The sequence below is a fragment of the Bos taurus genome, chromosome 10, assembly GCF_002263795.3.
Source record: "Bos taurus isolate L1 Dominette 01449 registration number 42190680 breed Hereford chromosome 10, ARS-UCD2.0, whole genome shotgun sequence".
Taxonomy (NCBI): Eukaryota; Metazoa; Chordata; class Mammalia; order Artiodactyla; family Bovidae; genus Bos; species Bos taurus.
Genome location: NC_037337.1, coordinates 18,150,250 through 18,172,650, shown reverse-complemented (window position 1 = coordinate 18,172,650; position 22,401 = coordinate 18,150,250). Strand labels below are relative to the sequence as shown.

Sequence of the window (22,401 nt, the reverse complement as noted above, 5' to 3'; positions counted from 1 at the left end):
AACTCCAAGTCTCCCCAAACGTGGAGTTCAGATGCAAAGCCACATTTCTTCCCAGTGATCCTGGCCACCTGAGGCCTGACCGCCTTCAGATGAAACATGGATGTGTCCATATCCATGAATCCTCGGCCTGCCCCAGTTGGAGATTTCAAAGCTCCTTCCCCAGAGTCAGGAGGAGCCTGAGGAAGGATAGCCATGCCTCCGTCACCACTTGCAGGCTGAACACCTAGGTGGCTGGTGGAGACGCCCAAATACCACCGCAGGAAAACCAATCAGTGCTGTCTAGATGACTGTAGCAGAAGACTGCAAGGGGAGACAAACAGCCTTGCCAGCCAAAGGCCACTGAGGGGAGTCCAGAGGAAAGGAGCTCAGTTCTCTGTCTGCATCCTAGGAGATGCACAGGTGGGAGAGCAAAGGTGCACAGCCTCCCTTGGTCTCCTGCCAAGGCCAGCTTTCAGGGACAGCCAGTAAACAGGCTGATCAGCGTCCGAGCCATTCAAACCTCCAATGTGTCAACTGATGTCTGTTTTTTAAGTTACTCACAGAACTAGCCTCTCTCTTGCTCTTGGCAGCCAATCGAGCAGTGGACCAGGGTCAGCCGCAGCAGAGACAGAGAGAGAAAATGAGAAAAGGTGAGTGGGTTTAAAGAACAGTATTTTAGGTCAGAAGGAACACAGGGCCTGAGCACTGCATTCAGCTGGGTCCCTGAAGAACAGAAGTCATGAAGGAAAGGGCAAACGGTTATTGAGAGATTTGCTGATTGCCAGGTACTGTGCTAATTGACTTATGTCCATTATGTCATCTAATCCTCACATTGGAGACAGTCGATACTGTTATGATTTCCAACACACAGAAGACACTGAAGTCCAGAGTGGTCCCGAAGCTTTCCAATTAATAATCGTCAAGCTTGAATTTTAACCAGTTGGCCCACCACCCTTGAAGTTTACTTTATCCACTACAGCAATACATGATTCCCTGTGTTTTCTGAATACCTACTGTGTGCCTGGTGTTTTAACTACCTGACCTCATGTAATCCTTACAAAAACCCGACAAAGTCTGTGTCATACCCATTTCTAAGAAGTGAGAACAAAACTCAGAAGGATGAATTGAGTCAAAGTCACATTGCTAGTAGGTGGGGTGGGGTCAGGAGTGGGGGCACAGGCTGGAACTGAGGCAAAGTGGCCCCACACACCCTAAGTCCTTCTCATAGGTGCACCCAGGGGTAGCCACAGCCACTTTATTTATTTTTTTTTTGCCCAGGAGTGCATTTTTATGCTAGCAATGATCCTGAATACTGATCAAACATTACCAACGGCTTTGGTACCAAACCAAGCACTTTGCACATATTAATAACCTCATATGATCAGAACCACAGCCCTGCCAGGTAAGTGGCATGACCTCGATTTCACAATCTGAGGCTCAGACAGGCACAAGTACTGGATGCAGACCTAGAGTCCTAACTCAGACCCACCATACTGCCTGCCAGCCTAGTGTCTCACAGGAGATAAGAGTTCAACTCGACTGTCACCTTTCCACTCAAACAAAATATGCTTTTTGGCTGAAAAGTCCCCTTTAAAGCAAGTTGTTAAGGAATCAGCAAAAGAAGTTTCAGGGTCTCACCCTGAACAGGATTCCCCAAAAGGACCTCTAGAAGTTACAGGCAGTGTGGGTCACCCGGTCAACAGGCCACCCTGCTTTCCCACTGAACTTTCCCTGGGCCCGAGCCTACACGATCTGCTCCGGCTTCCTAGGACATGGCTTCGGGCTTTCAAATCAGCAAGATTCCAGCAGAGGCCTGAGCTCATGCTCAGCCCAGCCCCTCCCTGTCGCCAGGCAGCCAGCTCCTTGTTTTTCCTCCCATGATGATGGATACAACCTGTCAGGGAAGCTGGGAATATTTTTAGCTCCGAACTGATTTTTATCTAAATTTAACTTTGGGCCACAGCATCAGCAGAGTTCCGTGCGAAGGGCAGCCAGCGTTTTCATGGTGACACATCACAACGAAGGCTCGGTATTTCTCAGATGCCCTGGCTGGGCTGAAGCTTAAAGGCGGCAAACGGCTCTTCAGGAAAAAGATCTTGATCCTGGAAGACCAGAGTCATCTGACTGCAGAGCTAGAGGGAAGCGTAGATACTATCTAACTCCACCCCCCATTTTACAGGTGGGGAAACTGAGACCCAGCAAGCCTAGTGGCTAGAAAAAGCTTGGAAGCTTGGTCTTGCTTTTTTTCCACGACATCACGTTGCCTCTGGGGAACATAGTGAACAAACCAGATGTGACATCTGCAGAGAGCTATACTATTTTTATTTTATAAATCATAAAATCTAATGCTCTGTGTCATGGAGCTAAAGTTTGTTGAACCCTGATCTTCAGTCAGCAGCACTAACAGTCTGGTTCAGCATACTTAACAAGCCCATGGAAAGTGGATTTCTTCCAAGGTTCAGTTTTTTTAAAGTTCCAATCAAAAAATGTCCATGCGGTATGTTCTTCTTTCTCCCCTGCTTAAATGCTGGCTCCTGGAGAGCAGAGCATTTTCAGTCTAATTCATTGTTTTATCTCCATAGCCCAGTTTAGCACCTGGCACTTGGTGGACAAAGGATAAATATTTATTAAATGGTAGAGTGGTTGAATGAATGAACAAATGAGTAAATATCAGGAGGAGAATCATCAGGCCAAACTGACTCTTAGTAGGAAGGAGAGAACAAAGTCACAAGTGAAATACTGTGAAATCCCCCTTTTTCCTTCCTGCCCACCGAGGTATGCAGGCACTCATAACTTTTAGGAGGATTAGATGAAAGATTCTTGAATTGTCTTTCAATAAAAGGCAGACTGAAACACCCAAATGGCCACCATCATTCACACGGTTGGCTAGAATATTACATGACTGAATTCTGAAATAAGAAAAAGAGATAAACAGTATGAAGGTTGTTTTACAAAGAAGACCTGAAAATAGAGCTCCCAAATGACCCAAGCTTCCCAGGTGGTGCTAGTGGTAAAGAACCCATCTGCTAATGCAGAAGGCATAAAGAGATGTGGGTTTGATCCCTGGGTTGGGAAGATCCCCTGAAGGAGAACATGGTATCCCACTCCAGTATTCTTGCCTGGAGAATCCCTTGGACAGAGGAGCCTGGTGGGCTACAGTCCACAGGGTTTCAAAGAGTTGGATACAACTGAAGTGACTTAGTATGCACGCACCATATGACCCAGTAATCCCACTCCTGGGCATATATCCAGAAGAGATGAAAATCTTACTTCAAAAAGATACACACACCCCAGTGTTCACAGAAGCACTATTTATAGAGCCAAGACATGGAAACAACCTAAATGTCCATCAACAGATGAATGGATAAAGAAGATCTGCTGTATAGATATATATGCAATTGACTATTACTTGGCCATAAAAAAGAATGAAACACTGCCATTTGCAACAACATGGACAGACCTAGAGATTATCAAACTGAGTAAAGTCAGAGAGACAAAGACAAATATCATATGATATCAGTTATATGTAGAATCTAAAAAACCTAATTGATAAAACAGGCTCACAGACATAGAAAACAAACTTACAGTTATCAAAGGAGAAAGGAGGGGGGAAGGATAAATTAGGAGGATGGGATTAGCAGATTGCTATGCTTATGTGCTCAGTCATGTGCAACTCTTTGTGACCCCACGGACTCTAGCGTGCCAGGCTCCTTTGTCCATGGAATTTTCCAGGCAAGAATACTGGAGAGGGTTGTCATTTTCTACTCCAGGGGATCTTCCCAACCCAAAGATTGAATCCACGTCTCTTGCGTCTCCTGCATGAGTAGGTAGATTCCTTTCCACTGTATCACCTGGCAGGCCCAGTAGATACACACTACTATATATAAAATAGACAAGCAAGAAAGATTTAATGTACAGCACAGGGAACTATATTATTATCTTATAATAACTTGTCAGGGAAAAGAATCTGGAAAAAATATGAATATAACTGAATCACTTTGCTAGACGCCTAGAACTAACACAATTTTGAAAATTATCTACACATCAATTTTAAAAAGAAGAGAAAGAAACAGAAAGAAGAGAACTAAACACAGCAAGAGCACAAAGTACAGTGACACAGCCTGAGATTAAGAGGAGTCACAGTGGATCCCACAGCAGGACACAATACTCATCCAGAGCCCTCTCCACTGAGCCAGGATTTTTAATAACTTTAGAGTTAGATCACCTCGGGGTTTGGGAATGGAGGACACACAGCCCGATCAGCAAGGCAGTGAAAAGAGTGCCTTTCCTTTTCGTTCTATTCCTAACTTCAGTAACTTTGTGGGCAAAGACACAGGCCTCTGCTACAGTCCGTTTATTTAAATTGAGAAGTTACCACTCTCTCACGGACACAAATGAGTTAATTAATATATTCTGAGGCTCCCATAGTATCAGGTGGCCCAGGCCCCACATGGTAACATGTTTATTTTCACAAGTGAGTCACTAAATATATAAACATAAAAGGTTGTATTTGTGTACATTTGAAGGCTCACAATATGGGGAGCAAGATGAAGAAGAAGGAGCAAGAGCAAAAGCAGGATTTATAGAAAGAAGTCCACATACACTTTATTTATTAAATGCCCATTATATGCTCAGCACTCTATCATTAAGAATTTTGAGGAGGAGGAAATCTGGATAAAAGAAAGCAGATGAGATTCAAAAATATAACAAGAGTTCTTGACTTCACGGAGCTTTAATTTGTTGAGAGATGAAACAAATACAAACATTCATATATAAAATAAATGTATGTGCTTAGCATAGTAAAGTCTTAGTGAATGGCTTTATGAATTGCCATGACTCCAAAGTTCCAAGAAAGAAAGCTCTAGGTGGGTCAGGGCAGTCAGGGAGTGCTTCCTGAGGGCGGTGATCACAATGTGGCGAATGGACACTAAGATTTAGACTGACAGGAGCTGTTTGAAAGAAAGGTGGGTGGCAGGGCTGTGTAAGCCCCTTCACAAACAGGGACCTTTATGCATTTCACAGGAGGAGAAAAGGTAACCATAAAACAATTAAAAAGAGGAAATGGAATAAAATAAATGGTCCATTTGAGTGTTTGAGTTGTTAACTGAAAATTCTTTTCATGAACAGAACTGACGTTTCCTGGACCTGCCCAGCACCAGCTGTTCTCACACATGCTGTCTGCTTTGGTCACCACTACAATCTGAGCTGAAGGTCTTGTTCCCATTTCACAGGTGAACAGTGGAGGATCACTGAGACCAAACATCACTGAGTCCATGAGGATGAGAGGCAAAATGCTGTGTGGTCTGCTGGCCTCCACGCCTCTGTTCTTTCTACTCTTTCTGAAAAAGTTCCGTGCTGCCCACCCCAGCTCTCCTCCAAACTACTATTCTCTTTCCCTTCCACTGCCACTCAGCTACAGCTAGCTGTAATACAACCAGAAAAATCACTCCTGATTCATATTAGCAATATATTTTTCGCTCTGCATCATCATCACTACCATCATCATTATCACCATGAGCAGAAGTCCCACCATCCCCATCACCATTATCACCACCACCACCACCACCATCATCATGATCACCATCACCATTCTCAACACAATCAGTATCGTCACCTGCCATTTATCGAGTGAACACCCTGATCCACTCACTGTGGATCAGATGTTGACCTAGGACTGGGTACTAATAAGCCCTTGACACACATTCACTCACTGAATCCGCAAAACAACCCTCATTTCATATTTCCACTTTGTGGATGAGGAAACTGAAGCTTGAAGAAGTTAAAGCACTTGCCCCAGGTCACAGCAGTGGCCGAATCTGGGTTCAAAATGCATCTTTCCTTCTCCCACGCCATCTGATTCATGCTACACCCAACTGACTAAATTCTACCCCTGGCAGCTCTGCAGAGCAGTTCCATGAAATTATTAAGCAGATGTTCTTGCTCTACTAGAATGCAACATTTATTGCTGAGGCGGAAATTGTTAGAGGATTTGCCATAATGTATTTTACATGCATATCATTAGAATTACTCAGGGGTGAGAGGAAAAAATAGTTCCCAGTAAAAATTTTTCTTTCTTTCTGACTTTGACATCATCATAAACCCATAGTGTTCCCCTGGACGAACTATCTGGACAAACAAACAAATAAAACTATTCTTTTGTTTAATTAACGTCAGAGTCAGAAGTCAAATGGGCTCTAATTTAGCATTTCCTTAGACTCTGATTTGGGCTTAGCATTTCAGAAACTGAGCCCTAAATGCAGTGGTTTAAAAAATAAATCCCTCTCCAGTCAGTCTTATTCCACATTGTACAGATGTGGACAAGGTTTGCAATAATCTTGAATCATGTGGTCTTGTGCTCTGACTTGAGTTTCAAGAAAGATGGGGGCTATGACGTCTCCTACCTTTGAACCCCCTTAGACCATACTGGGGACCTCTCTTGGCTTCCAAGTTCCCTGCGTCCTTCCTTCCACTGTGTTCAATCTCTGCACAGATAACAATAGGTTCTCAGTCATCTCTCTCTCTCTCGCTAGAGTCAGGATGGGCTGGCATCAGCCAGGTACTCAGGGACTACTGAGTACGGAGAGAAAATGGAATCATAAGGAAAAGAGGCAATCATGCTGGACGTTACAGATGAGTCTGACGTCTAGGGATGAGAGGAACAATTCCCGGGCATGTATGAGAAGTCTGCAACAACACTGTGTATAACACTGAGTAAAACCTGAATATAAGCCACATTTTCAGTAATGGCAGATAGGTATATAAATTATTGTACACTCATATAATGAAATGCCATAAAGCTATAAAAATATTGCTATACTACATGCAGTGTAACAGAGGGCAAATATTTGTTCTTGGGAGGTAAAAAATCTTAGATATTACAATTATTTGCAGCCCTCCCAAGAACCACAATATATAATCAGATATACAGTATATCTGTGGTATTAAAATTTCATGGTGGTATTAAAAGGACTCCTTAGTGGAGCCATAATGAAAAGAAGGCCGAGAAGCACTGCTGTAGCAGGATCACTCACAATAGGGGTCACTATTACAGATGCTACATGAGAAAAGCAGCTAATAACGCTGCGACGCTGCTTTGTTAAAACACACACTGATACAGAGAGCGAGAAATTCATGATCACTGGGAAAAACAGAAGTCATAATTTTCAGTAGTATTCTTAGAGTAGTGGGGTTACAAATTATTTTCATCTTCTTGCTTATCTGCATTTTCTAAAGTGACTATGAATATATTCCTTACGAGAAAAAGGACTCTGTGTGTGTGTTTCTAAGAATAAGATTCTTGTGTTAATCTTGTGCTAAATCAAAGGGAACAGCAAAGCCATATAGGCAGCCCTTGATTTTTGCTGCTTCATCTTTTGTATTGAAAGATAAAACTTTAATTTTAAAATAGGAGAAAATCACAACATTCAACGAGCTTATTAAGTTATTCTAGTCTGCTTCTTGAACTACATTTCCTCACTTTTTTGGACCCTGTTTTCTGGATAGTTCCGATAACTAAATGTCCTTCAGCAAGGGTTGAGTTTGTCCAGTCAGCCTACCTACAATCTCAGCCTCCCACTCTCTTTAATCCCATGGAGACCCTCTTTTCCAGCAGGTCACCTATTCCTTCCAGGCAGAATTCCACCTGCAATGGATTTTTAAAAACCATGAGTAGGTGTATTTTAGGGCTTCCCTGGTGGCTTAAATGCTAAAGAATCTGCCTGCAATTCAGGAGACCCAGGCTGGATCCCTGGGTCGAGAAGATCCCCTGGATAAGAGAATGGCTACACACTCCAGAATTCTTGCCTGGAGAATTCCATGGATAGAGGAACCAGGTGGGCTATAGTCCACGGGGTCACAAAGAGTCAGACATGACTGAGCAACTAACGCTTTCACTTTTCAGGAGTCTTTTAATATACTTTGGGCTTGATTTCAACTTAATTTGACCCATATTAAAACTCCCAAAAGAAATCTATGTTATCATTTTACTCAGTCCTAAGTTTGCCCTAAAGTTCTCCTGGATTTTGATTGTTAGTAAGATTTGCAATTGTTGACTCTGGCTTTTATTTGTTTTAGCTGCTTTTCGGGGTTTTAAGAAAGAAATTTTTTTGGCTCCTATGAAATTGACTATAATGTTTTAAGATTCTTTTCAGCTTTGCTCACATTAGCCCATTTGTTGTTTTAACAGGTCTTAAGTTGTTTCAGCTGTTTTTCGGTTAAATATTTGATATACTTAAAATTATCATCTGATGTTTTAGCGTTTTAAGAATGTAATTACATTTATTTCAATGCTTTTACATTCGTAACAGCTTTTAATATTTTAAGGCCTTATTTAGTCCTAATCTATTCTTGGAACATGATTTCAAATATTGTGGGGAGAGGAAAAATTATTTTTAGAGACTATTTTAACCTTATGTTCTAATACAAAGAGTTGATACAAAGTTTTGATGAGGAGAGAGTCATGAAGATGGAGATCTTAGTCCCAGCCCTGGCTTGACTGTCCAGTCAAATAACTGAGTCAAAGTCATCTCACCTCTCTGAGTCTGTTTACTCATCTGTAAAATGATGGAGGTCAACTCATCATTTGGGGTCAACTCTGGAAGGTGGCCCACCAACTGCTATGACAGCAGTCTTGACCGTCATGATTTTTGCCATCACATGGGCTTAAATGTTCCAATTTTTAAAAATTTATTTTCAAAAGAAATTTCATCTTACCCTGGTAAGTGGAAAACCCACATCAATTTCCATCCATGAAAGGTCAAGGGAAAATAAACACAAGAGAAAACCAAATGATGTTATTAAATTTGGTGTTGAAGGCTAATTCAGGCTGAGAATTGTTGGAGATAAATAGCACCCAACTGAAACATTTTCTTGATGTTAAAGAAAAAAAAAAAGATGTAACATGGGGTTGGAAAAGAACTAGAAAAGGATGACTTTCTCCTTGTATGATTCAGTGTTAAATAACCAGATTTCTAGGGCTTCCCTGGTGGCTCAGCAATAAAGAATCTGCCTGCCAATGCAGAAGATACAGGTTCTGGGTTTGATCACTAAATTGGGAAGATCCCCTGGGGAGAAGAAAGTGGCAACTCACTCTAGTATTTTTGCCTGGAAAATTCCATGGACAGAGGAGCCTGGCAGGCTATAGTCCATGGGGTTGCAAAGAGTTGGACACGACTTAGCAACTGACAGCCACAAACCATCCACCTAAAGTCAAGGGATGAGCTACCACCAGCAGCGTATCTCATACTTTCTGAAAAGCTGATGAAAGCTATGTAGTGGAGTAAAACATTCAATAATAATTCAGGAACAGGTTTCCATGCCTATTCAGATCATCTCTTATATATATTATCTGTTTCTTTACCAATACAAGATGGATTGCAGTGTATTATAAGGCCAAAAATGTGAGCCGACCTATTTCAAATCTTAATAATATCAGGGACCTTTAAAAAAGGGGAAAAATTTGTAATAAAGGAGAGTCCCTTTTTCTGGAAGGTGGTATCCCCACAAAAAGAAATAAAAGCAAAGAGCTTGAAAGAAGGGGAGTTGCTGTAATCCAGAGACAATAATTTTGAGGTCAGCAAATAATTTTGAGGTTGTTTCAGTCCAGGTTAGCTGATCATCTTTAGTAAGTTCCAAATATACAAAAGTGTTTTATGAACTCTAGTCTTATACCAAATGTAAGGCATTATAAAATGACCCTATTAGACTGTGGTGTGGTTATTATGGGTGACAACAGAAAGACCTCACACAATATACCCTGATTAGGGATCAAAACTCATTCAAAGGCCAACTTGGGGGAACTGGGCTTCACTTGGGGCAATTCAATAAGCTCTAAGCTCCACAAACATGAATCCCTGAGTCAGCATTTCCCAAAGCACTTTCTTAAGAATGTCAGTGTGGAGAGATTTCTGTTTAAAAAAGAAAGCCCAATTTAAGAAAGCTCCTGTGACCCTTTACCTTTTGGTAAAGTCTGGCTACTATAACTTCCTTTTGAAAATTTAAAATTCCCATTTGTAGTGTAAAAGCTCTGAGAAGTCCTGTAATAATTTGCTTACCTTTGTTCAAGCACATGTTTGTATAAAACCTGTTGGCCAAATAAGCCTAGCAAAACTCATATTCAGGGCCACCCTAACTGATTTCTCTCTTTTTTTTTTTAAATTGGAGTATAATTGCTTTACAGTGCTGTGTTAAGTTTCTGCTGTCCAACAAAGTGAATCAGCTACATGTACACATATATCCCCTCCCTTTTGAGCCCCTCTCCTACCCCCACCCCCAGCCTACCCCTCTAGGTCATCACAAAGCATCGAACTGAGTTCCCTGTACTATACAGGATGTTCCTGCTAGCTATCTATTTTACACATGGTAGTGCATATAGAGAGTGAAAGTGAAAGTGAATTCGCTCGGTTGTGTCTGATTCTTTGTGACCCCATGGACTGTAGCCTACCAGGCTCCTCCGTCCATGGAATTTCCCAGGCAAGAGTACAGGAGTGGGTTGCCATTTTCAATCCTAACTGATTTCTAATGGCAGCATCATTGTCAGGGCACTCTGGGACCAGGACAAAGAAAAATATTGAGGAGGAAACAGTATTCTGTTTTCTTGAATGCTTTTTGGAAGTGTTTTCACTTTGGAATTAATGTAAGAGAGTATTTCCTGGAAATTTTAAGGACTTTGGGACATTTTAGAGATCTTGGAATTCTTGTTTCATGTCAATATTTTAGCATTCCTTGTTTCCTGGACCAGATATAACAAGTGTACTAAAGTGACCAATTAGGACCATGGTGTACTGAAAATGGGCTTCCCTGTTGCTGAAAATAGATCTGGACCAAATATCAACAAACGTAATCACTTAGGAGAGGATCCAAAGGCACATGTCCAAAGCTACCCATCAAGCTGGAACAGAGGGCCCAGTTTCCGAGTGCAGCACTCCCTTCACGGGCTGCACTTGGGCCCCTCTGTCCTCTGCTCCTCAGTTTTACAACTGACATCATCTGACCTTTTTCCAGTTAACCTGGATGTCTGTCTTTCTTCTGCCCTAAGTCTTCAATTCACTGCCCCTAGGATCTTGACCTTGGTGGCTTCCACTCCAGCAGGAAATGATCCTGTGTGGTTCTTCCCTCTCTGGGGTCCTTCTGATGATAATGGGCTAAGCCCCAGCCTTGGCCTCAGATCCTTGGCTCTGTTGTTTTGGTCCAGATGACCTTAATGACTCTGGCCCCATCAGTTACTCTGTGGCCAAACTCTGAGTTCTTCCCAAGAGTTTAGGCCTTGCCCATCAGGATGCTTACTTCAGGAGCCTTCATCTTGGACTAGGATTCCAGCTCTTAATTAAGATTCCATTTCTCACTGTGGCTCAGGAACAAAAGGCCCAGGTGGAGAGGACACTGAACCAGCCCTGCTTCAACCCCCGCCCCTATCCCTCTGGCCACTCCCTGACTGACTCCCCATTGGTTTCCATACCTGACCTCCTCAGCCTTCATGCTGGCGGCCACCCATGGTGACTCTATCCCAATCTATGTTGACCACGAGGCTTCACTGTTTTGAGTCCGCCTTGCCTCTGGCTCGTGGCTCGCCTCCTCTGAAGGGCCTGGAATCTTTTCCTCACCAACTTCTCCCATTGTAGGCCCAAGTAGTTTAGGAACATGTTAACTCCATGCTCCCTGAATCCTTTTTCCCTCTACATACTCCTAAAAGCCACTGGCAAGTGGGTTTTAGGGCAAGAAGTACCCTACTCCTGGGTATATATGCTCTAAGTTCCACTGTCTCCTCTCTAAATAATAGCAGCAGTGAGGACCATAAGAGTCACTAATATCTCCTATGTCTGCTGTGCTCAGTCACTAAGTCATGTCCAACTCTTTGCGACCCCATAGACTGTAGCCACCAGGCTCCTCTGTCCATGAGACTTCCCAGGCAAGAATACTGGAGCAAGTTACTATTTCCTCCTCCAAGGAATATTCCTGATCCAGGAATCGAAGCCATGTCTCCTGCATTGGATTCTTTCACCACTGCACCATCAGGGAAGCCCCAATATCTACTGAGCAGTGACCAAATGCCAAGCATTTTGCTAAATGAGATAAGCCACCTTATCTCATCTCACAGCATAAGAACCTGATGAAGACAGGCACTGCGGTTTTCCCCAGGCTTATGAGGAAAATAAAGGAAAATGAGAAAAATAAAGCTTGAAGAAGTTAAGTAATTTGTCAGATATCAATTTGTAAGTAGTGGATCCAGGATTTGAAACCAGGCCCTCCCCCAATCTTCAACTATTCTGCTTCCCTCCTTCACAGGCAACCTCATCCTTGGAACCTTAAGGAAAAACAAATTTCCCAGAGGGCATATTTTACCATCTTTCAAAGAACTCTACCTTACACACATAGAGAGGGGTTCACAGGAGGCAAACACCCTTCTTCCTTTCATGGCTACTCCTGACTTCTAATTCTCTCAATCACAAATCCGTTCTAGAGGTAAAGGGAACATATCGACTATTTTTGACACCAATATCTAACTCTGAGAATCATCCCTCGGCAGTTTATTCAGACTATTCTTATACAAAGCAAACACTTGAGAAATCTAATCTGTCTAAATATTTACATCCCACCCAATCTTTTTAAAACTCTGGGTTCCGCCAACACTTTCTGAGGGACCTTGGATGGCAGTTCCCATGGCTCATTGTGTGTTGCGTGAAAATCTGTCAGGATTGGCAATGGTTTATTAAGTCCCACAGATAACTACCAAGTACAATACTTTGGTTATTTTTCTGACATGGGCTCTCCCAAAACATGCAGGAAAAAAGTCACATGAGAATCCCCAGATTTTGGCCCTGACACTCATTACGTTGTCTTCTAAGAACTTCACCAAGATGCTGGGAACGTCAGCCTTATAGCTAGCTTCTGCTGCTCACTGGGGGCTCTGCATGTCCTAGGCCCAGGGAGCTCTGCTCTGCTCAGCAGCTGGAACTGAAGAAATTCACCTGCAGGATGGGTTCTATTCAGTCCTTCGGCCACTAGGAGCCAAGCTTAGAAGCATGTTGGGTCTCCACCCCTACTAGCAATGAGCTTAGATTGGAATCTACTGCGTTTAAAGAGTCAAATGACATCCAAGCCCCTGCAAAGTCAAACTTTTGTGTCACTCACCCTCAATAAAGGTAGAGCTGTGTTTGACCTATAGATTCCACAAAAGCCTGGGGCAATCACCTCAGTAATGCCTGGGGCTTCCCCATTCATTCACACTCTTGTCAATCTACCCTCTCTCCTTCCATTCCCCCTTCCTTCCTTCCCTCCCCTTCTTCCTCCTTCTTTCAGTCCCCTTTCTTTATAATTTTCATTGAACCCTTACCATAAGCCAGGCACCATGCTAGACTCTGGGGAGATAGGGGGAGTGCAGTAATCATACTCCTGCTCTCATGATGAATCATTTCTGGATCTGAAAGAAGGGGGGCTCCTACATTTATCCATTTTCACCTAATCTATTTCTTCTTTTTCCTGAACTCACAGATAGTCAGCATTTTCCAGGACCTCTTGTAGCCAGGTGCAGCCATGTGACTTGACTGAGTTCTGGTCAACCTAAATATGGGTAGAAGGCATGTACACTACCTCCCATAAAAATTCCAAATGGTCTCTCTCTTCCATCATACACAGTCCTATGGCAGAGGGTCCAGTGGAGGTCCTCAAGGCCCCAAGTAATACTGATCCATAAAGTAGAAGGAGCTAAAGTCCCTGAATGACTCTGTGGAACCAAGCATTCCCATATATCTACCATTCACTCATGCTGGTGTGTGACATTAAGTGAGAAATACAACCCAATTATGTTAAGTCACTGAGCTTTGGGGGTTACTTGCTATATTAGTGAGCCTACTCTAACAATACTCAGTCATGAGATTGACTAATTACATCATGTTTCTCTGGTAAGAATCCTAAGAAGGTGTTTCTCCAGGGAATATTTAAATTTTACCCAACCATAAGGTCTCAAATTTAGCTTAATTCTTCATATGGATAGCAACCAATACATAACAGCTTAGTGTTATTTCTGCAGAATTTAAAAAGAGTTATTTTTAAACAAATTGGTATATGACAGGAGAATTTTGACAAATCAATGGAGGAAAGATGAACTATTCAATAAATGGCTAGGACAACTCCGTCATAAAATGACAAGATTAGATTCATAGCTCATCACAGAAAAATAAATTCCAGGTCAACTGAAAACTTAAACATAATATTCAAAACTTGAAAACTTTCAGAGGTACAAATAAGACACAGTATTTAATACAAAGAGGAGGGAAGAGGATTTGGAAAAGGACTCCAAAGCAGGAACAGATAGGAAAAGATTGGGAAAAACCAATTGTATTCAAATAAAAAAATCAGTATAACAAAAGTTTTCATAATGCTGCAATAATCTAGAACAGGGGTCAGCAAACCATGACCCTCAGGTCATAATCTGACTCTCTGCCTGTTTTTTTGTGAATAAAGTTTTATTGGAATACAGCCATGCTCATTTGTTTATGTCTACTGCTACTTTCAGTCTGGATTGACAGAGCTGAGTAGTTGCCATTGAGTCTCTATGGGCCACAGTGCTTAAAGCATTCACTAACTGGCCCTATGGAGAAAGAGTTTACTGATACCTGGTTTAGAGGAAAGTATTTGCAATACATATAACTGACAGAAGATTAGTGCATGTTCATTTCACTCATGTGTATAAGGAGGCATTGTCTGCAGGGGCTAAACATCCATCAGTGTGAGAATAGATAAACACAGTTGTGAAGTGTATAGGCACTTCACATATTATATTATACAGTAGGAGTGAATTAGATTTGCATGTATCAACAAAGATAAATTTCAACTGACAATTGCAAGAAGTAAGATACAATATGGTACCATTTTAAAAACACATTGAAGAAATATTACATATTTTATTTAGGTTTGTACATAAGTCACAAATCATAAAAACATCCAAAGAAGTATATTCATTGCCTTCAGGATATTTATTAGCTTCTGCTAAGGAGATTAAGGAACAAGAAAAGATGATATGGATTTTAGTTATTTCTATACCTTTAAAATGGTAACACACATTAAATATTAATAGTGAGTACACCATGTTTTATTACTTTCTATATCCTTCTCTATATTTCTCTATTTGAAATCTTCTGATTGAAATAACAATAATAAAGGTCCAGATCATTGCTATTGGATAAGGGTTCTAAATATAGCTACCAAACTGCAAGGCAAAAACAGGTGTGTCCCCAAAACTGGAGGGCAGTTGCACTGGAGGGCAGTGCAACTTTGGAATAATATCAGCTCTGCCACTCACTAGCTGTCATTGCAGCTCTCTAAGTCTCCTTTTCCTCATTCTGAGAATAAAGATTTTATCTACCTTATAGGTTTGTTTGTAAGAATCAAATGAGATATTCCAGCGAAAGCATTTTTCACAATGCAAACACATAATAATTGTTCAATAAATGGTAGATATTATAATTACTGTTTTTATTATTATCTGTAAATTTATGAACATAAATTGGTAAAACCAAACAAAAAGTAAGATCCACATTAATCATTAGCCACCTTAAAAGGCAGAAAGTTTGTCAAAATAGGGAAGACTTGGCTAGCTTTATTTTTAAAGGTAGTCCGTGAAAAGCAATTTATAAAATGAAAAAGGACCTCTTATTAGAAGGGAGTTGTCTACATGGGTTCTCAAGAAGGTAAGTCTTTGGAGTATGAATTATCTCCAGCTATACTTTAGGGAGAGTTTGGCTTTGACAAATTGGATGAGTGTCTATTTTTTAGACACGTACTTTCTGATAATGAAAAAGAAAGCATCAGGCTCCCAAACTTCAAGCCCTCTTACACTTTCTCTTCTCCATTCACTAGCCAAGTGATCTTCTAATAAAAATACTGTACTATCATAACTACCACAGTGCTTGGAACTTACACATTACATCATGCTATCCTCACAAGTCAGTAAAATAAAGTGAAAGTGAAGTCGCTCAGTCGTGTACGACTCTTTGCAGCCCCATGGACTGTAGCCCACCAGGCTCCTCCATCCATGGATTTCTCCAGGCAAGAGTACTGGAGTGGGCTGCCATTTCCTTCTCCAGGGGATCTTCCCTACCCAGGGATTGAACCCGAGTCTCCCACATTGTAGGCAGACGCTTTACCATCTGAGCCACCAGGGAAGTCCCAGTAAAATAAATGTACTATCTTATCTTACAAATAAGAAAACTAAGGTTCTGTGAACTTGGTAAGATTACATAAAGTCGCACACTGTAAGTGGGAGGGTTGGGCTAGCAACCTATGGTGATGTCACCATTTTCCAGCCAAACAGCTCATGTGTACTAGTTATGTCACATCATGACAACTGCTCTTCATTTGGGATAATAACTGGCTTCCCCTATTTGCATTCCTTTAGGGAGAAGAATGTGCAGACGAGCTAACGTGTCTCTATGTCACCAGGGAGTTGCATTCGTTACTCTTTTTAAAAACATTTGTTTATTTAGTTGCATTGGGTCTTAGCTGCAACACACAGGAGTTTTAGTGGCAGCATGTGAACTCTTAGTTGACGCATATGGTATCTGGTTCCCTGACCACGGATGGGCCCCTGCATTGGGAGCACAGAGTCTTAGCCACTGGTCCACCAGGGAAATCCCTGCATTTATTACTCTTAATAATATGGGGCTCATGTAATTCAAGTCACTAATATTTAATATCTGATTCTGCAGGGGAGAATCCGAATGCAATGTTGGATTCAGACAAGCATCCCCTTTTTAAGGGTGTTGACAGAGTGGCTACACATCTCCTCTCCTATTTTGACACTGCTATTTTTTTCTCTGTTCAATTTCAGCATACTTACAAAATTAAGGCAACTGGAGAAAGAACACGATCTATGCAGAATAAGTTGGTCTCTGAAGGGAGAATGAGTATCATACGATACCATTATTTAGTCCAGCAAAGCATGTGACACCCCCTTAGACACGTCTACATTATACCTGCAAACCTGGCAGAAGCCTGACTCAGCAAACCAAAGAGATGCTGGCTCATGGATTAAGAGGCACCTCTTATTTCTCCTTCAACAACTTCACAGGATCACTACTGATAGAGTAAAAGTAGAAAGGTCCAGTCCTGACACAGGCAATTTCTACCAGTCACAGTGGAAACAAAGGCTTTTTCATGAACTCACTTCTCTTTATTCTTTACCCTGATACTATAAGAAAAAGATAATTAAGCCCAGAAATTTTCAGCAAGCTCTCAAAATCTCTCCTCTTCTTATGGTCCTTTATACTTAAAAATCTACTAAAAAGCTATAATACAAACTCGGGGGATTATGACAAAAAAATAGACTCTTTAAACAACGTGTTAGTCGCCCAGTTGGGTCCAATTCTGCAACACCATGGACTGTAGCCCGCCAGGCTCCTCTGTCCATGGGATTCTCCAGGCAAGAATACTGGAACAGGTTGCCATTCCCTTCTCCAAGGGATCTTCCCCATCAAGGGATTGAACTAGGGTCTCCTGCATTACAGGCAGATTTCTTACCATCAGAGCCACCAGGAAAGCCCTAAAAACAAAGTAAATATGTGCTCTGTAAGCTTTGAAGTATACAAATATCAGTCCAATCAATCAGGGCCATTCATGTAAATATTTAACAGGTATTTCAATAAAATCCTTTCTTGGAAACTCATTCAGAGATAGCAAGGGTTATGATATAATTACCAAAAATATGACACCATGTTGAAATTGTACAAGGTAACGCGTGAGTATCATATGATTCCTGCTCTAAACATTTTTTGTAAGGATGAAGTAGTCTCAATTCCCCCATAGAAAGGGAATGTGGTGCTGGGAAAATATACAGACATCCAACCTAGAAATGAAAATGTGAAATATCAAAATGAAAATTGTTTTGAACACAGCCCACAGCATTTCAGTACTAGAGGAAGGCTAGATTCCTTTAACTCAGGCCATGTTCATAAGTGTTGCAAAATATTTTTAAAAACTGAAGAATTTTTCCAAGACCTCATGATTAAAGTAGTGTTAATGGAATTAGAACAGAGAAAATGTAACTTTTGTGTCCATTTCATGTGTCTTTCTGCAGACTCATGGGTCCTTTTTGAGTAGGGACTAGTGAATCCTAGGGACAGGGGAGCCTGGTGGGCTGCCGTCTATGGGGTTGCACAGAGTTGGACACGACTGAAGCGACTTAGAAGCAGCAGTCTGAAAATGGGGATAAAACTCCCTGAGGACAACCAGCAGTTTCCCACACCAGGCAGAAATCATCCTTGGTGGTACAGAACTAAAAATAACAAACTTAATTATTCATTGGTAAACCTTACCAGTACATTGTTAAATTACCAGGTCTAAAATTCAGCCTGTATGGGGATAGGCTCCCAAGATAGGAACTTGGCCATGACTGAAGTCACACACCAGACTCTCCTATAGTAGATGTATCTCAGTTGCATTCCTGGCCTTGATTTTGCTCTTCGTTCTCACTTCTCCAACTTCTGAATGGCTCTCGCTTAATATCCCAACTTGACTTCCAATTAAGTACATCTAGAACTAAATGCCAGAGAAGGCAATGGCACCCCATTCCAGTACTCTTGCCTGGAAAATCCCATGGACGGAGGAGCCTGGAAGGCTGCAGTCCATGGGGTCGCTGAGGGTCAGACACGACTGAGCGACTTGACTTTCACTTTTCCCTTTCATGCATTGGAGAAGCAAATGGCAACCCACTCCAGTGCTCTTGCCTGGAGAATCCCAGGGACGGGGGAGCCCGGTGGGCTGCTGTCTATGGGGTCTCACAGAATTGGACACGAATGAAGTGACTTAATAGCAGCAGCAGCAGCAGAACTAAATTCACCTTTTGTAAACAAATGTGCAAATAAATCATCCTTTCTCCCTACTCAAAGGCAGACATTCAATCTCTTTTTTGATAAACTGTCTGTTACCAAACCTTTCAAAGCAGCTATGATCATATGACTAAAATGATCCTAACTTACCCAGAAACTTTCTTAGGGTCAGTGCTCTTTAAAGACTGGGAATAGCTGTAGGACTTTCAGCATGTATTCAAAGCCCTTCCAGACAGAAGAATCCACCCGGAAAACCCTCCACATACCTACTGATCTGTATTAGGACATTAAAACTTATTTAAAGGACAGCTTTCATTTGCTTTTGTTAGAAGCCTGGATTGTGTTTTTTTCTGATGACCTGAGTCCTTGTTCAAATACAGTAAATTCAGTGAAAGAGATGATCATGTAGAAAGATGATACTAATAACAGTATGAAAGCCACAGCAAGCTGGTGTCAGTACCAATCTACTGAGATGGACGGAGTCTGTATAGCTATATGACAGCCAAGACCTCAACTACAGGAGGACAGGGGTAACTATGAGAAATCAAAAGTCAAAAACAACATGCTTCTCCTAAGAAACTATTCTCCAAAAGGTGAACACTCTCTTCCTCTCAAAGCAGTATTCTCTTAAATTTTGAAATTATCTATATATTAAAACTAGTTTTATCTTATATCTACTCATCCATTCCAATGAATACGAATCAAACCCCACTGTGTGCCAGGTACTATTCCAGCCAAGTGAAAATACAGCAGCGAACAAGACAGAGGAATCACTGTTTTGTTATCACTGCTCTTATAGAGCTCCCAAACTGGGAGGAGAGGCCTTTCCCAGCAAGAAAGGCCCTGTGGTTAGTAGCACATGTAAGCATCACTCTATTAGGGTGAATCGATTTCTCGATACTCAACTCCTTCTCCTGGATGACCATCTGTGGTAATCTTGCTAAAAAGGTAGTGATAGCCATTACATCTTGGGTGCATCCTAGGTACTGGGCAGTTTATGATAACAACCTCATTAATCCTCCCAGCAACTCAGAGCTAACAAAGAAAATGAACTCAGAGAAGATTTCCTTTGAAGGTCACAAATTCGGAACATATATCTGGCTCCAAAGCCGTGTTTTTATTATTATTATTTTTGGCTGCTCTGGGGCTTTGGTGTTGTACACGGACTTTTTCTAGTTGCAGGGAGTGGGGGCTACTCTCAAGTTGCAATGAGCGGTCTTCTCATGGTGGTGGCTTCTCTTGTTGGGGAGTACTGGCTCTGGGATGCATGGGATCAGCAGTTGCAGCACGTGGGCTCATTCGTTATGTCCCCCCCCCCGACCCCCGCCCAGGCTCTAGAGCTCAGTAGTTGAGGTGTGTGGGCTTAGTTGCCCTGCGGCATGTAGAATCTTCCCAGAACAGGGATCGAACCCATGTCCCCTGCGTTGGCAAGCAGATTCTTAGCCAGGGGACCACCAGGGAAGTCCCAAAGCCATAACCCACTCTCCTCAGCTCACTATGAGTTCCATCTTCTCTCACAATGGCTCCCTTTCTGCTTTCCAGCCCTGCAGCCACTTCTGGGGTAGTCTTGGGAAGAAAATTACCACGTCAAGAACCTGGTGTTTAATGGTAATTGAATTCGTTTCCATCTTTCTACCATTCCATCCTTACATGGCAGATTGTAGGGGGTCCTCTAAGACTCAAGTCTGTCCTCTAGGGACTGGTAATGTCTTGAGTTGGAATTTGTGCTTTGATGTATTGGGCTCGAAGATGAACACAGAAAATGTTTTGTCTTGGGTTGGTAGATGATTGGCTATATGATTTTGATTTCCTTATCATTCATCAGCTCTGGGTCAAGGCAAAAAGTTTTCTAGCTCCTTAGAGTTTTCCCCAGAATCCTTATCAGAAAACACTTGCTCACTTTTCACCAGCAGCAGAGTGGATGGGGAAAGAGGTTAAAAGAATGTGTAGGACCACTGGCAATTGACAGAAGAGAAGTGTTTCAAACAAGCCTCCTGTGTTTATTGCCCAGACCAAGGAGAGAAAATAGCCTTTACTGGACACGTGGATTTGAGAGCATCTGGATCCATTTAGTAAGCATATTTATTTCATAACAACATGAGATCATGATGCCAGGATGATTAATGATCTTTCATACTCTACCACTCTCTTTGCATAAATCGACAAGTCTGTTGGGGAGATTAATTATCTGATATGGGGTAAGTATGCATTTTGGTTACTTCTTTTAAGCAGGAATCTATTACATGGAATACCTTTTAACCATGGGACAAGGTTGGAGAACATTGAAAAGCCCTGTAGGCATCTCCCAAATCAGGCACACCTAAGTTCTTGGAAAATAATTTCAAGGTTCTTAGGTAATGCTCTTATGTCTTCCAGAAGGGAAACACTGATAGAATCCTCAAATTGGGCGAGAAACAGAAAGGAAGAAAGAGAATTGGGACCAAAATTTTAGTGATAAGACTGAAAATGTGACTGCTAAATATATTTTAATATATGTAGGATAATACCACACATTATAACTATATTGGAAATAGCGTTAATTGGAATATACTGGTATAGAAAAGCTATTCTCTATGTGGCAAACATCAGAATAAATTATGTCTCCCTTGAACTCCATCCAGAGGATCAAGGGTCTGAAGTAAGAATTGTCAAAGCACCATCTAACCTCTGAAGGGAACACGGCTCCCCCCTTCCCCTTCATGAGGGGTGGCACAGACAGTCCCCACCAAAAGCCCCACTGGTCACAGCTAGATGGGACACACTTTTTCACATTTCACAAAGAGTGAGAGGTCTCAGCTTTGCATGATTCGTTTCTTTTGGTTTTCCTCCCAGGGCAAGTACAACATTGATCCTGGTGATTTCTGGGATGAGCTGCCACCTTGGGAGGCCTCCTCTCCACAGCTGGAATAAATGGAACAAGCAGCTTGAGCCCACTCTGCTCTTCAGCCCCCAGTACCCTTCCTTGGGGACATGACCTTTCTCCACTTTTGCCATCTGACCCTGAAGGTCACAACTGAGGCCAGCCAGGGAAAGAGAATCAAAAGGGCTGTTCTGGGTCCAGGCAAAGGGGTCCCTGTGAACCGAAGTGGAGCAGCCCAGGATTTCTGGCATGAGGAGCAGCTCAGAGAGGTCTGGAGGTATAACACCCAGTGAGTGTTGAAGGACCTCCGTATGCCTGGTGGTATTCTCTAGGTAAACACTCCCTGGAGTAACTACACTAGGCCCAGTATGAGGCTAGGACTAACCTAGAACACCAGTAAAACGTCCTCCTTGAGGACCCCAAAGGCCAGCATAGCACCCAGTTATGAAGAAGTGTCATCCAAATGAATGGCACTAAATGTAAGACTTCAAGGAAAGGGTGTCAATGGGGGACTTCCCGGGTGGTTCAGTGGCTAAGACTCCAAGCTCCCAATGCACCCATCTGTGGTCAGGGAACTAGATCCCACGTGCTACAACTAAGAGTTTGCATGCCACAACTGAAAAAGATCCTGCACACCCTGACTAAAGATCCCACAGGCAGCGAGGAAGATTCCACATGCAGCAACCAAACCAAGACCTGATGCAGCCAAATGGATGAATAAAAGCAGTAATGTGAGAAAAC

General features: G+C 42.1%; 1 protein-coding gene across 3 annotated transcripts in view; it reads right to left on the bottom strand.

Annotated features, from left to right (window-relative positions):
• Positions 1-22,401, bottom strand: part of THSD4 (thrombospondin type 1 domain containing 4) — a 677,746-nt gene that overhangs the window by 456,191 nt on the left and 199,154 nt on the right. The window lies entirely within an intron of this gene.